We start from the raw sequence: 13204 nt of genomic DNA, 5'->3' as shown, positions 1-13204 counted from the left end.
CCCCGCAAACCTTTCCTAATCCAATCAAAACCTGGAAGGTAAAGCAAAGTCCCGCCTATTTTATTCCTTATTAAATATCCAGTTTCACTCCAAAATAACTACAATTGGTTGTATGCTTCATATTGTTTAATGCTGACTTTAATGTAAGAAACAAAGTAATCTGCATTTTAATACATATCTGTGTTTAAATATCTTAATGGTTATGGGTTCATACACATTGATCTGGGCTCCATGTTTCAGCAGGTAAATGAGGCAGGCGTGTGTGTTGGGTCGGCTCTGGGCACTTAGCACCATATGTACAGGTCTGCGTCCATGAGGACAACTGCTATTCACATCCACAGGACCACCGGCGTCCAGCAGCAGCTCCATACAGTCCAGATGTCCATGTAGAGCTGCTATATGAAGCACACTGAGACCCTGACACACATACACACACACACACACACACACACACACACATAGTTTCATATTGTTCTCATGATCTTTTATCAAAATGCCATCCAAAAATACTTTCCACTTCAACTGAGGTTACCAATCGACATATCCTTGGTTATAATGTTCTAAGCTCTAATAGTCTTTTGACTTTACAGTTATGTAAAACATGGCAGTGAAGATTGAAATCGTGTTTAAAGTGAGACATATCTGGTTTGGGGGTAGATCATTGCATTCAATGGATGTGAAATTATTTAATAAATATTAACAGTTATGCTTTATAATATATGCTTTATCTTTATTTAACTCATGGTCATTTATTGAAGTCTTAAAATCTACTTAACCGTTATTCAAAACTAAAGATTAATCAAGAATATCAGTGTAACATACAATGTAAAATTGCAAGAAAAATGTTTTTAAAAAGCTCCAGATCATGTCTTACTGCACATTATTTTAAAATAAACTTATACGTACTTTATGATTATTAATGTAATATTTATCCACTGCTTATATACGTTTTGCATGATATTTGTATTAGCAGTAAACATTTCACTGAAAATGGGGAATGACAGACAAAACAGGAGACCCAGCTGACGTCACCAGCACTGACATCTGAACCGTCAGTCAATGCAAGTGTTTGCTCTTTAATGTCTAATGTTAAGCAGTTGGAGCTGAATTAATAACAGTGCATTGTGTGTGAGTGTAAAGCACGCACGCGTTTGTCAGTGTGCAGTGGTTTGCGCGCACTCTTCAGAGCCGAACTCAACCACTCACGCGCTCCGCACGCGGCCGCGTGAAACAAGTCGTTCTCCGGCGGAAATGCACGAACCCGCCGAGTCAACGATCCGGAAACATCCGACCGATTAACACTAGAAATAAACAAATGCAATGAGTTATAATTTCTAAATTAATTAATGTGGGTTATTAATACCACAACCTCTACAAAATATAAAATAAAAATGTGTTATTTATTTATAAAAAATTCTAAAAACATCGAACAAAAACTCACCTCATGACCGCAGAGTTTGTTGACGTTTCTGTTGCTGTGTCCATGGTGTCTCTCCTGTCAATCAAGCTTATTTCAATTCATTATTGTCAGATTACTTGACTAGCATGGACGTTTTAGGTTAACATGTCTTTATGGGTTTTAGGTAAACATTGATCTCAGTACCAGCTCATGGAAACTAAATTTAGGTCTGTAATAATTAGAAGAATTATTAGATAAATGTTTTCAATGAAGAATAGCCTAGCATGTGACTCTGCGTCATGTGTGAACTCCCATCATCCACTACAAAATTGAACTGGACATGTATTTCTGTATTGTCATATGTGCATAAATGACCGAGGTAAAGGACAAAGAACCCCAAAGGATGAAGTTCATTAGGCGTCCATCAGGAGTTTAGCCTTTTGACACCAGAATTATATAGATTAATAACTTTTATCCTGTGACTGCATGCAGAGATTGATCTGTAGGAGGCTTATTGATTTTAAACATAAATATAAATAAATATCATATATACATGATACATGCAGCATTAATTGAGTAAATTTTTTAAAGTACAAACTCTTTTCCTTTAGTGCTTATTCAGATCATTATACCACAAATTCATTTTATCAGGATTGTCAATTTGACATTAGTATGTTCATTATAAAAAAAAAAAACTGTATAAAAAAGTGAAAATAAAACAAACAATATATTGACTTCTAAAGCTATACTTTTTTGTCTATTGGTTAACAATTTCTTTTTTACAAGAAATTCATATTTTTTTTCAGCAAGGACACATTAGACTGATCATTAGTGACAGTGAATGAATAATATATATATATAATTTAATTATTAGTACACTTAAATCTTATTTTTTTATATATAGCAGTAAAAAGAGACTCTGTGAACTTCTGAACCGCAGTGATTCTGGGCCGCTGTGAGCCTAAAGGCAGAGGAAGGGCTCATTCTGACAAAATGTCAATGAAACTGATCCTAACTCCATCATTAACTGCCCTCAAACTATGTCACGTCGTTTGAAAGTGGGTCACCTCGCTTTGCTGTCATAAGGTCATGTACGGAGCACAAAGCTCAGGGCGAGATGAGGGTCACCACCTCTGTGTCCTTCATCTCTGATCTGGGATCAGCTCTGTTGGACAGCTGAAGGGAGCAAAGGGACACGGAAGAGAACGAGCCTCTGGTCACAGACCAGCAGAGCGCAGTGAGAATAAAAAGAGGGATGGAGGAACGAAAGATAACAAATGAACGTTGGCTCATGAAGCTCGCTTTAGGCTTCCCTGAAAATGAGATCATGTATTTCTCTTGCTAGCTGTTGTGCATTACTATTGGATACTGTCGAGACCAATAAAGATGTATCTAGTCTGATGTGGGCGGAGCAATGACACCAGAGCACAAATGTGAACACCTTTGAAAACAAACACTCCAAAGACAAATTGTGCCTGAGGTGAGTCTCTATCTGACTCAAATGAACACTCAACAGAGTCAGTTCATGTGTACAAACTAAATACCTTGATAAGCTGTAAAAAATGTTTTTATGATATTGCCAAGGTTATTAAAGCTACAACCATATTTTTTTTTGTTACTTGAAGTAAAATAAATGAAATCAGAAAAAACAACATCCCACTTTTTTAGCTAGTTGCCAAAGCAAACTTTTTTTCTTATTTTTATTTAGTTTAACTTAATACTAAAATATCACAAACTAAAACTGAAATAAAAATATAGACTTTAAAAAACTTTAAATGACAATTGAATGATTATGACAAATTATTATAAAACTAAAACTTTTTTTAAATTACTTTTATGAAAATAAACATTAACTGAGTTAAAATAAAATACAGTAAAAAAATAAACTTTTTCAACTAGTTGACAAGGCAACATTTCTTATTCTCATTAGTTTAAAAGCAAAATACAAATCAATAAAAACTATATAATAGACAATTACAAAACACACAACAAAATTACTAAAACTTTAACTAAAATTCTAAAATGGAATGTAAAAATAAAAACTCAAAGTATGAATAAAAACTTTAGTATCAGAAAACAACACTGTGGCCTAAAGTGCATTACCTAATTGTAAAGTGTTTCCACTGTTTTTATATTTCAGAAAACCTTTAAAAAAGTAAGATTACATCATCCAAAAAGTGAAGTATTTTGTAGACTAATTATTAGGAGCAGCATGTACTATACCAAATCAACCACAGCAGGACCAGGAAGACACATTTAGAAAATAAACATGATCCACTTCGATTTCAAAACTGAATTGAATGAGAAAATAATCTGCGTGGGTGATGGATGGCTGTTCCTTGAACTTTATCTAAAAGATCCACACAAAGTGCATCCATATTTGATGAATCACATTTTGCAGGGCTCATCCTGAGCTGGGTTCATGTAAGTGCGCTGATGTTCACTCTCTCTCATAGTCTCCATGAGTTTCTCATCCTACTGGTTCTTTTATACTGCACTTCTCTCTCTCTCTCTCCGTTCAGCTCTACACTAATGCACACTGTCATGTTCTGCAGCTCTGAGTCGCAGTCTAGCCTGGTGAAGCGCAGTGACCGTATGATGACTCCACTCACCCGCCCCGCTCGGAGAGAGAGAGAGATGGAGACTGAAGAGAGAAAGGCAGCAAAGGATGGGATCAATAAAACTATATAATACAGTCTGTTTTATATAAAACTTTGAAATGAGAGAAGACAGTGCTTTAAGATCCCAAAATTGCAGTTGTGTGGCTTTTATTTGATGTCTGTTGGCTTCGAGTTAATCTGTAAGCTAAACAAACAAAAACATAATTTAAAGAGAGACAGATTTCTGTCCAAACAGAGGCTCTCTGGAGGTGTTTCTGGAGGTTTTATGAAGGTAAATTTAAGTACTTTTAAAACCAAAAAAGTTGAATGGAAAAAATATGTCTTTATGGTCTCTAAATGTAAATGTCTTGTATTAGCACTGCTTAAAAGTCTAAACTTCTAATAGATGTCTATTACTTTTATTGCATTTTACAAAATAAACTGTACCTTCTGATCACACTGCAAACAATTTTTTATTTTTAGTCAAGAAAGGGAAGACAACTGCACCCATCGACTCATCATGCCAACCTTCGTCAACACCCTACACTCTCAGAGAAAAGGATACAAAAGCTGTCACTGGGCGGTACCTTTTCATACTAATATGTACACTTTAGGTACTTATTGTTTAGGTAGAAAAGTGTACTATTTGAAAAGGTACCACCCCAGTGACAGCTTTTGTACCAGTGTAGCATTGTGGTGGCGAGTTTTGCACTTACATTTTATTCTAGAAATTAAAATATTAATATTAGGTCTCTCACACAGCAAGACTGAATTCTGTTATTGTAGGTAAATTATGCATATTTTGAAGAAAAGAGAAGGAGATAGTGGGATACATCTTTCATGTGTTTCTTTCAGGCGGCAGGACAAACATCCCATCTGTGTCCCATTTTCTGTACTGTCCTGGACTCTATGAGAGAGAGAGAGAGAGAGAGAACTGTGTCTTTATATGAAAAACCTTAGCATGTTTCCACCAAATCAGAATTATTATGTTTTAAATATGTGGCATTGAAATATTTGGAGGTTCTGTGATTTTAGGTATTTGCAAATACAAGCAAGCAAATGTGTGTGTGTTTCTAGGTTTATCCAGACTGATTCGAGCATGTGTTGGTACATGGTGTGTGTCACAACATTTTGGAGCAGATGCATCTGAGAAGAAGAACAACGGTGAGTGTGAAGTCGCCCAGGGCTGCTTGTCTCTTGAGATTTTTGTTTTTGGGTGCTTCAAGGAAGTTATAATGGGGTGTGTGTCCCTGGACATCCAAATACACACTTCATACACATTTCCTGGTGTGCGTTTCAGTAAAGTTAGCAAGGAAGAGGGAACACTTTTTAAAGGAAAAGTTAAACCTGAAATGAAAATACGCCAAAAATGTACTCCCTCTTATGCCATCCAAGATGTAGATGAATTAGTTTTTTCATGGGAAGACAATGGGTGCTGTAAGAATAAAAGAGAAACACTGTGTGCGTACAACAATCAAATACATCAGGAAGTCTTCGTTTCTAGCTAAAATATCCTCATTCCATAATATTGCTTTCTCAGTGAAAAAGTAATCTTGTCTGAATCAGGATAGAAATATGCATGCCAAGCAAAGTTTAAAACAGCCCAAAACAGGTCTAAACAAACATGTAGGTGAATTTTGTTGTGTGGACACCAGGGGATGCACTTTTTCAATGGAGGTGTTATTATGGATTATGGACTAGTATTTGGTTTAAAGTTAAAATGCCTTGACTTTTTCTCAACATGCTTTCTACTTTCAGTTCACAAGACGTTAATTGATAATCGTGTGGATTATTGTGAGATATTTATCAGCTGATTGGTCATTCTGACGGCACCCATTCACTGCAGAGGATCCATTAGTGGATAGTGAAAATAACACCTCTGAGAAATAGATCACACTCCTGCCGCCGAACTCTCAGCAGCCGGTCCAGATTACTGTCCTGCCCTCACCAGGACCGACTGGCTTCAGATGTGTGAACACTGTCCCCGTCGTCAGAAAACATTAGCACTGAGGCTGCCACTCAGGTCAGAGGACATGAAACGTAAGGTCAGCCTGAGGTCAACTAATGGGAAACGCTATGAGTATCGTGCCGGGAGTCAGTCAATGTGAATCAGCTGTGACAGAAACATGCCGATCTATTGACTCTGCTTGACAAATTTACAGTGGGGCTTTTAGTCCACGGATAGATGGCTACTGTCACAATGGTTTATTTACAGATAGAACCAGCCTTTTAAAATATCATTCTTAAGTGATTTTATTGAATTGCAAATCATTACAAAAATTGTGTGACAATTGCATATAACACAATGTACAATTATGAAAATATCTTATATGTACACACACACACACACACACACACACATATGTATTATTAAATATTTAATTAGAATATATATGTGTATGTGTGTGAGTGTGTGCTGTAGTATAATGAAAGCTAATAATATAATACATTTGACTTTTTAAAACTTTTATGACAAATCAATTTTGGAGTCTAATTACTCTCTTTAAGAGGCAAAAAGTATAAATATATATTACGTGCATAACAGTGTTTCTCATCATGTCTGACAGTTTGAAGGCTATTGGCTGAAAGAAACACAACCCAAAGGCTAAAAATCAGAGCCAAAAATAACAGTCTCAATCTAATCCAGAGAGAGTCCACTTAAGGATTCAGTCACATCTGTCCTTCGGGTCTCTGTGGATGATGAGGCCAAACACTCATCTGATTATCTGCTGAATTATTTATTCAGCTACATCTACTTTAGCAGCCAGCCTGATGCTGACAGATGATATGAAATCAGATGATATGAAATCAATGATGGACAATAATGGTACAGTTCTTCTTTACATGCACACATTAAGTGAATTGATAAATATTACAACTATGCAAAAACTTGGAAACTGTCTTGGAAAAATACTTTATTTTTTATTTAGAAAATTGTAGTATATGGACTTTTTGTGGGTGATATTAATTTCATATTCAAATTTGAGTTTACCTGATTTGGACCCGACAACTGCAAGACATCCATCATCGCCCTGCAGAGTTCGGAGGTCCTTTAGTTTGGTTTCTGCTGTGAGGAGGGCCAAAATGATTAGTGGGGAACGGATGTAGGAGAAGATGATTGGATCAGAGGAAAAGGGAGAGGAGGGGGTCTGACACTGGTGTTAGATTATTATTGTATCTGGCTGGCAGTACAGGCACATTTAGCATTTATGACTAATAATGCATGCATGTGTTCAGATGAGCACATTTACACTTGTATTTTCTCTCTCTCTCTCTCTCTCTCTCTCTCTCATGGGTTGTATTTAATCCACATTAGATGGATTACCTTTCAGAGATGAAGCAGATGGAGCAGATATAAGAAGACATTCACATGGTCATGAGACTCATGCAGAATTCAGGACTGAATAGGGGCTAAACTGAAATCACAAAGAGGACAAAGAATAATATTAGTACATTTAAAGTATAATTCAAATGGAATATGTAGAGTATTACCATTCAGGTTGTTAAGATTTTTAAAAGAATTAATCTCCATGGCTGCATTTATTTGGTCAAATAATAATAATAATAATAATTGCTGGTTTCTATTTTAATATATTGTAAAATGTAATTAATTCATTTAATGCAAAGTTTAATATTTAGCATCATTACTCCAAAAAAAAAAAAAAAAAAAAAAAAAACACGGTGTTGGTTCATATTTTTGTGGAAACCTTTTTATCAGGATTCTTTTATTAATAGAAAGTTCAAAAGAAAAGCATTTATTTAAAATAGATATTTGATAAAAGTCATTTAATGTCTGCTTGCTGAATAAAAACCTCTAACTGACCCCAAACTTTTGAACTTTCTTTCAATAATTGAATGTGGATGAACAGTCTAATTTACCCCAAATTATTCTATAAATAATAATAGACATTCTGTGGTGCTGGAAGGCAAATTTAACATTTTATTTTGCTGACTGTAAATTTTGTTGACAGTGTTCTACATATCAGAATAAATTGGCATAATTAGTCTAAATAAATGACGTAACTGTGGCTAACTCCTCTGCTGCGTGACTGTGTTGTATTTGTGTGCATTGTAATTCAGTAGACCGAAATTCCTCTTCATATCCTTAATTTCAATTCGATGCAAATTCCAACAGAATATATATATATATATATATATATATTATAATTTTTTTTACATTCTGCATGGAACACGGTTTGACCAAACCCACACAGACACACACACACATATATAAATACATACATACATATATATACACACATGAGTGTTGTGTTCAGGTCTCTATCAGTCAAATAACAGGCATCTTTTCTCTCCATCTCTACGTCCAAGATCGTCGAAGCGCTCAGTAAAGGATCTTTGGGAAGGCGATAATGTGATGGACAGCAGGGAAGTGCGTGTGAAAAACTTACAGAAAGTATTTCACTCAGCCATCGCTTTAAAAGGGGCTCCACTGAAGAATCTGACCCACTCGGGATTGTGGAGAGAAGGCTTCTTCATGTTTTGGCTCCAGCCAAATAATAATAAACCCACAGGCTGGGATGTCAAAAGTCAACGATTGAAAAAGGGCACCTCAGTTTCAAAATGCGATTAAAATGAGCAAGCAAAAAAATAAAAATAAATAAATAAATAAATAATAATAATAAAATAATAACAAATGCATAATCTAAATGATTAAATGTTAATTGCATTATGCCTGCACTGCAGAGATCACCGCAAGATGCGAAAACGTTTTTTTTTTTAATGTTTTTATTCTGATTGAAACGCGACTGTTGTTGCCAAAACTTGCCACTTGATGCTGGAGTGTTTTTGATGGTTGCCAAGGCATTGCTATGTGGTTGTTAAGGTGTTCTAAATGGTTTTCAGTGCATTGCTAAGCAGTTTATTAAAAGGTGAACAAGAGTAAGAGTAAAAAAGAGCAGCAGAACTATAAAGGCCTATACAGACCTGAAATTAATTTATCAAAGAATAATATATTTCATTGCCTTATATAGCCTAACTATTACATCTAAAGTAAAAATAAATAAATAATAATAATTCTGATAACCACTTAATCCAGGCGGTAAAGAAACACGATAAATTGAGTCTTTCCACAACCTGAGCTAACAAACCACACTAAAATAATGCAGTAAACATGAATTAAACAACAACATAATATACATAAAACGCAAATCTAGATAACTGCTAACAAAAACTAACAAGAAATATAGCCTAACAATTTAAACAAATTACAGTTAGGTTTTTCCTTCAATAGGCCTACATATGGCAGAATAGTCGCTTAAGCCGCGTTTCCACCGCAGGAACTTTACCCAGGAACTAGGGACTTGGTCCGGTACTTGAGCCGCGTTTCCACCGCAGGAACTTTACCCAGGAACTAGGGACTTGGTCCGGTACTTGAGCCGCGTTTCCACCGCAGGAACTTTACCCAGGAACTAGGGACTTGGTCCGGTACTTGGTGTGTTTCCACCGCAGGAACCAGGAACTAAATAAAAGTTCCGGGTAAAAAAATGCCCCCCAGAAAGTCCCTGCTGGCGAGGTGGTACTTTTTTAAAGTTCCGGAACTTTCGGGGGCGGGACTTTGGCGCTAAACATGCTGATTGGTTGAGTTCACGCAGCATTGGTTGAGTTCAACCACCATTTATTCGGATCAACATTTTCAAAATATTACTGTTATTGTGTCATGAAATGTAATTTTAAAAGTATTTCAGGCGAGAATATAGTTGTTTAAAACTCAAATCTATGGTTTATTTATAAAGACAGCGCCTATTTAAAAATGTGTTTCGCCGATCTCGTAGACGGTGAGCTCCACTCAATCAGCGGGAGCTCAGTCCTCATGTATCCGCAGAGAGCAGCCTCATCTCGGATAGATCTTCTGATATGTGCCGCTGGCTCTGATGTGTCTTTAGTGGTTAAACATAAAATATAATTCAGCTGCGGGGTAAATCTAACAGGTTTTCTTTGGTCTGTATTCAATTTATCTATATGTTAAAATTAAAATAAAAAAGGCAAATTTATATAATATTTCGTTTCATTGTAATGGCTGCATACACATTTCCCTGAACTAAGTACATTTCTGCAGTTGTTATTATGCTTAAATGAAAACGAAAGGAGGCAGTGGTATTTGATTATCATATTTCGTTTTATTGTAAATATACAGTAGGGAAAATTGCAGTAGCCAAGACGAGCTGACTGAAGTAATCAAGTATCATATATATATATATATATATATATATATATATATATATATATATATATATATATATATATATATATATATATATATATATATATAGTATATAGTTACGCTGCTGTTTATAGATTTACCGGACTTGCGTAGTTGCAGACATCACACTCCCCAGTCGAATGCACAAAGTCTGAACCAACTACCAAGGATGCACGTCCAAAATCAGTACTTTTTTTTTTTTTTTTTAATCAGCGGTACTTTGTATTGAGAAACGCGCGCAGACCTACGTCACCAGTCTATTTGCCTAATCTACCCGGTACTTTACACCGCGGTGGAAACGCAGAAAGCAACAGGTCTGGGGGGGAAAAAGTTCCTGGGAAAAAAAGTTCCTGGTAAAAATGTTCCGGGTAATTTCGGTGGAAACGCGGCATTAGAAAAGTCTTGGAAACCTCTTCAGAAAGTCGCGTTATGGTTGAAGAAAGTGAGGCGTTAGCGTATAGTATTCGTCTTGCGCTGCATGTTCTCGTTTATACAAAATGAGTTATCTGTAAGACAAGTATCCTGCTTGTATTTAGCCTGTGTGAGCTGTTGAAGGTTTAGCCAAAGGTCCGTGAGAGTTCAGGAGGGTATGAAGTGCTCTGCTCAAACGTGCACTGACATCTCACGTTGCGGATGTCATCAGACGCTTTTAAGATCCTCTCCATGCCGTCACATCGCTCTGCCTTCACTTAATTGATTTTCTTCAAAGAATCTGCCCCTTTAACTGTATCTCTGTTTCACAACGGGCTTGTATTCTCGCGTCTCACGCCTCGAGTTTTAGAGGCAAATAATGCAAGTTTTCATTCACACCAGCTTGAACCACGCTGGACCGTTTGTGCGTCAGTATCTGCATCAGCATTTTCTCTCTACATTTCATGGGCAAATCGCTATGAAAAAGACGATAACGCGCGTGAAGAATAGTGATTACATTACATTCAAGCTTTATCGATGTCCTCAAATATGTTGCAGATTCAAGGGCACTTAAACTTTATAAGACGTGTAATAACTTCTTAAGGCACTTTAATGCATTTTGTTAATACGTCTATTTTAACTATTAGCCGGCTGTCTGATACACTTTCACTCGTAGTAATTTTAAACGAATTTTTTAATTATAAATCATTATTGTCATTATAGCATAACGGCCTTTGTGCGGCATAAACAACTTTTTGGATAAGATTTTTGCCAGTCTAAGCAACAACTATTAATGAAAAACCTTTACTTTAGACAGCTGTGAAGGGGGAAACCAACAGGCAAACAAAAGTAAAAACAGAAATCCTGATCATTTAAAATATTTAAACTTACAAAGACGCCACTGTTCTGAAAACAAGCATAGCAAATTGATCTGTGCTGGTTTCATGCGTTTGGATCATTCAAGTCTAATGCCGTGACCGGGGGCCACCTGCTCAGGTAAGAGGAACATGCATCCTCGCACAACGACGAGCTGACACCGCGGGCTGCATCTGCTGCTTCGCACAGAAGCGATCGGGAAACACTTCTCTATTTTTGTTGATGTTAATTTGCTCCGTGTTAGGGCCGCGGTTCACGGCTCGGTCAGCCCTCCCTGACACTATATTCCCGTTTATTGCTGTAAAGGTTCCCCCGTCTCATCGCATTAGCGTCCAGACGCCCGTGAACTGTGAATGCACCGCGCAAGGGGAGATGAAGCTCTGCCGCTCATGGTCCTAGATTCCGTCCAGTTACTGACAGAGGAGGACAGCAAGTGATGCATTTATGATTCTATTCGAATATATATATATATATATATATATATATATATATATATATATATATATATATATATATATATATACAAACCTTTATTTGACGAATGTTTCTTTTTAATAAAACATTACCAAAACAAGTCAAATATTATTGCAACAAATATACTTCTTAAAATTACATTCAAAATCGCCTTTTAAAAGATAAAAATGTCAATTTCTTACTCTTTGTGTACATTTCGTATACTATTTATTGCACATCTTTACCTTGTTTTCCTCCAGCTTTCCGCGTGTGTCCCGTGGTTCTGAATGCGTCTGGAAACTCAAATGGGCGCAGAGCCTCTCTGGTGTCTCTTATTTTCTTCATTCTGAGATCCCATGAATAATTAATACGCGCACAAAGGTATTGGAAAATATTTGAATGCAATCCATATTTAGAGCTAAACAGCAAAAACTCCAGTATATCTTCTTAAAAATGGACTGACTAGTGTGCTGTTTTGGTGTGCTGGTTAATAATCCTTTAAGTGTTTGCTGTCGACCTGCAATGAGCTTCACAATATAATTTGATTACATTGAATGCTGTTTTATATACTGGGATTTTTAGCTGAATTAGAGGCAATACTGATTTCTCTTTTGCAAGATGTCTGCTATTGCTTCATCTGGAAAAACATCTGCTGTGTACAAACATCGGACAGACATCTTTAAGATTCAGTTTTACATGCATTCTAAATCATAAACATATTAAAGACATCTTCTAAACGTCTGATAGGAAACGTTCCGTAGACGTATAGCAGAAAATCAAACAGTCAAAAAACTGTTTTACAAATGTAAATTTACTAGTTAAACAGACATGATGTAAGTCTGCTATCAGGAAAAGAAGTGTAGTTTGATTATTGCATAAACGTACATAACAAATAATTAAATCTTAATTTTAGGATGAAGAATGTTCTTCAGCAACAGCAGTCTGCAATATAAAACCTAATTTGTTAATCACACAGCTCTTTCTGAAAAAAAAAAAAAAAAAAAAAAAAAAACCTTTTATCTGTACTATAACTGGACAAAATCCAGGCAAAATGGTCACGAGAAATTAGATCTAGGACACATATTAAACAAACAGACAAAGGATATTTGTATTTGTGTTCAGACTGTGCACTCTAAGCCGTAATTACATGTAACCATCATGATTTTTTCCATATTAATATGCTTAATTTTTCCACTAGAGGGTGCACGTGCAGCTGAACTTTTGACTTGTGCATAAACGCGCTTA

At 36.0% G+C, this 13204-nt stretch overlaps 1 long non-coding RNA gene across 1 annotated transcript; it reads right to left on the bottom strand.

Moving 5' to 3' along the window:
* Nucleotides 1-4703: 4703 nt before the first annotated feature.
* On the bottom strand, nucleotides 4704-12284 carry LOC113111107 (uncharacterized). Its single transcript, XR_003293259.1, has 4 exons — nucleotides 12205-12284; nucleotides 7325-7415; nucleotides 6992-7066; nucleotides 4704-4906 (listed from the first exon to the last, which is right to left on the bottom strand). It is a non-coding gene; the product is annotated as an uncharacterized LOC113111107 (long non-coding RNA).
* Between the last annotated feature and the right edge of the window lie 920 nt (nucleotides 12285-13204).

This window comes from Carassius auratus, chromosome 2 (genome assembly GCF_003368295.1).
Source record: "Carassius auratus strain Wakin chromosome 2, ASM336829v1, whole genome shotgun sequence".
In the NCBI taxonomy this organism is placed as follows: domain Eukaryota; kingdom Metazoa; phylum Chordata; class Actinopteri; order Cypriniformes; family Cyprinidae; genus Carassius; species Carassius auratus.
The sequence above is the reverse complement of the archived record's forward strand: the minus strand, read 5'-3'. Positions and strand labels throughout refer to the sequence as shown.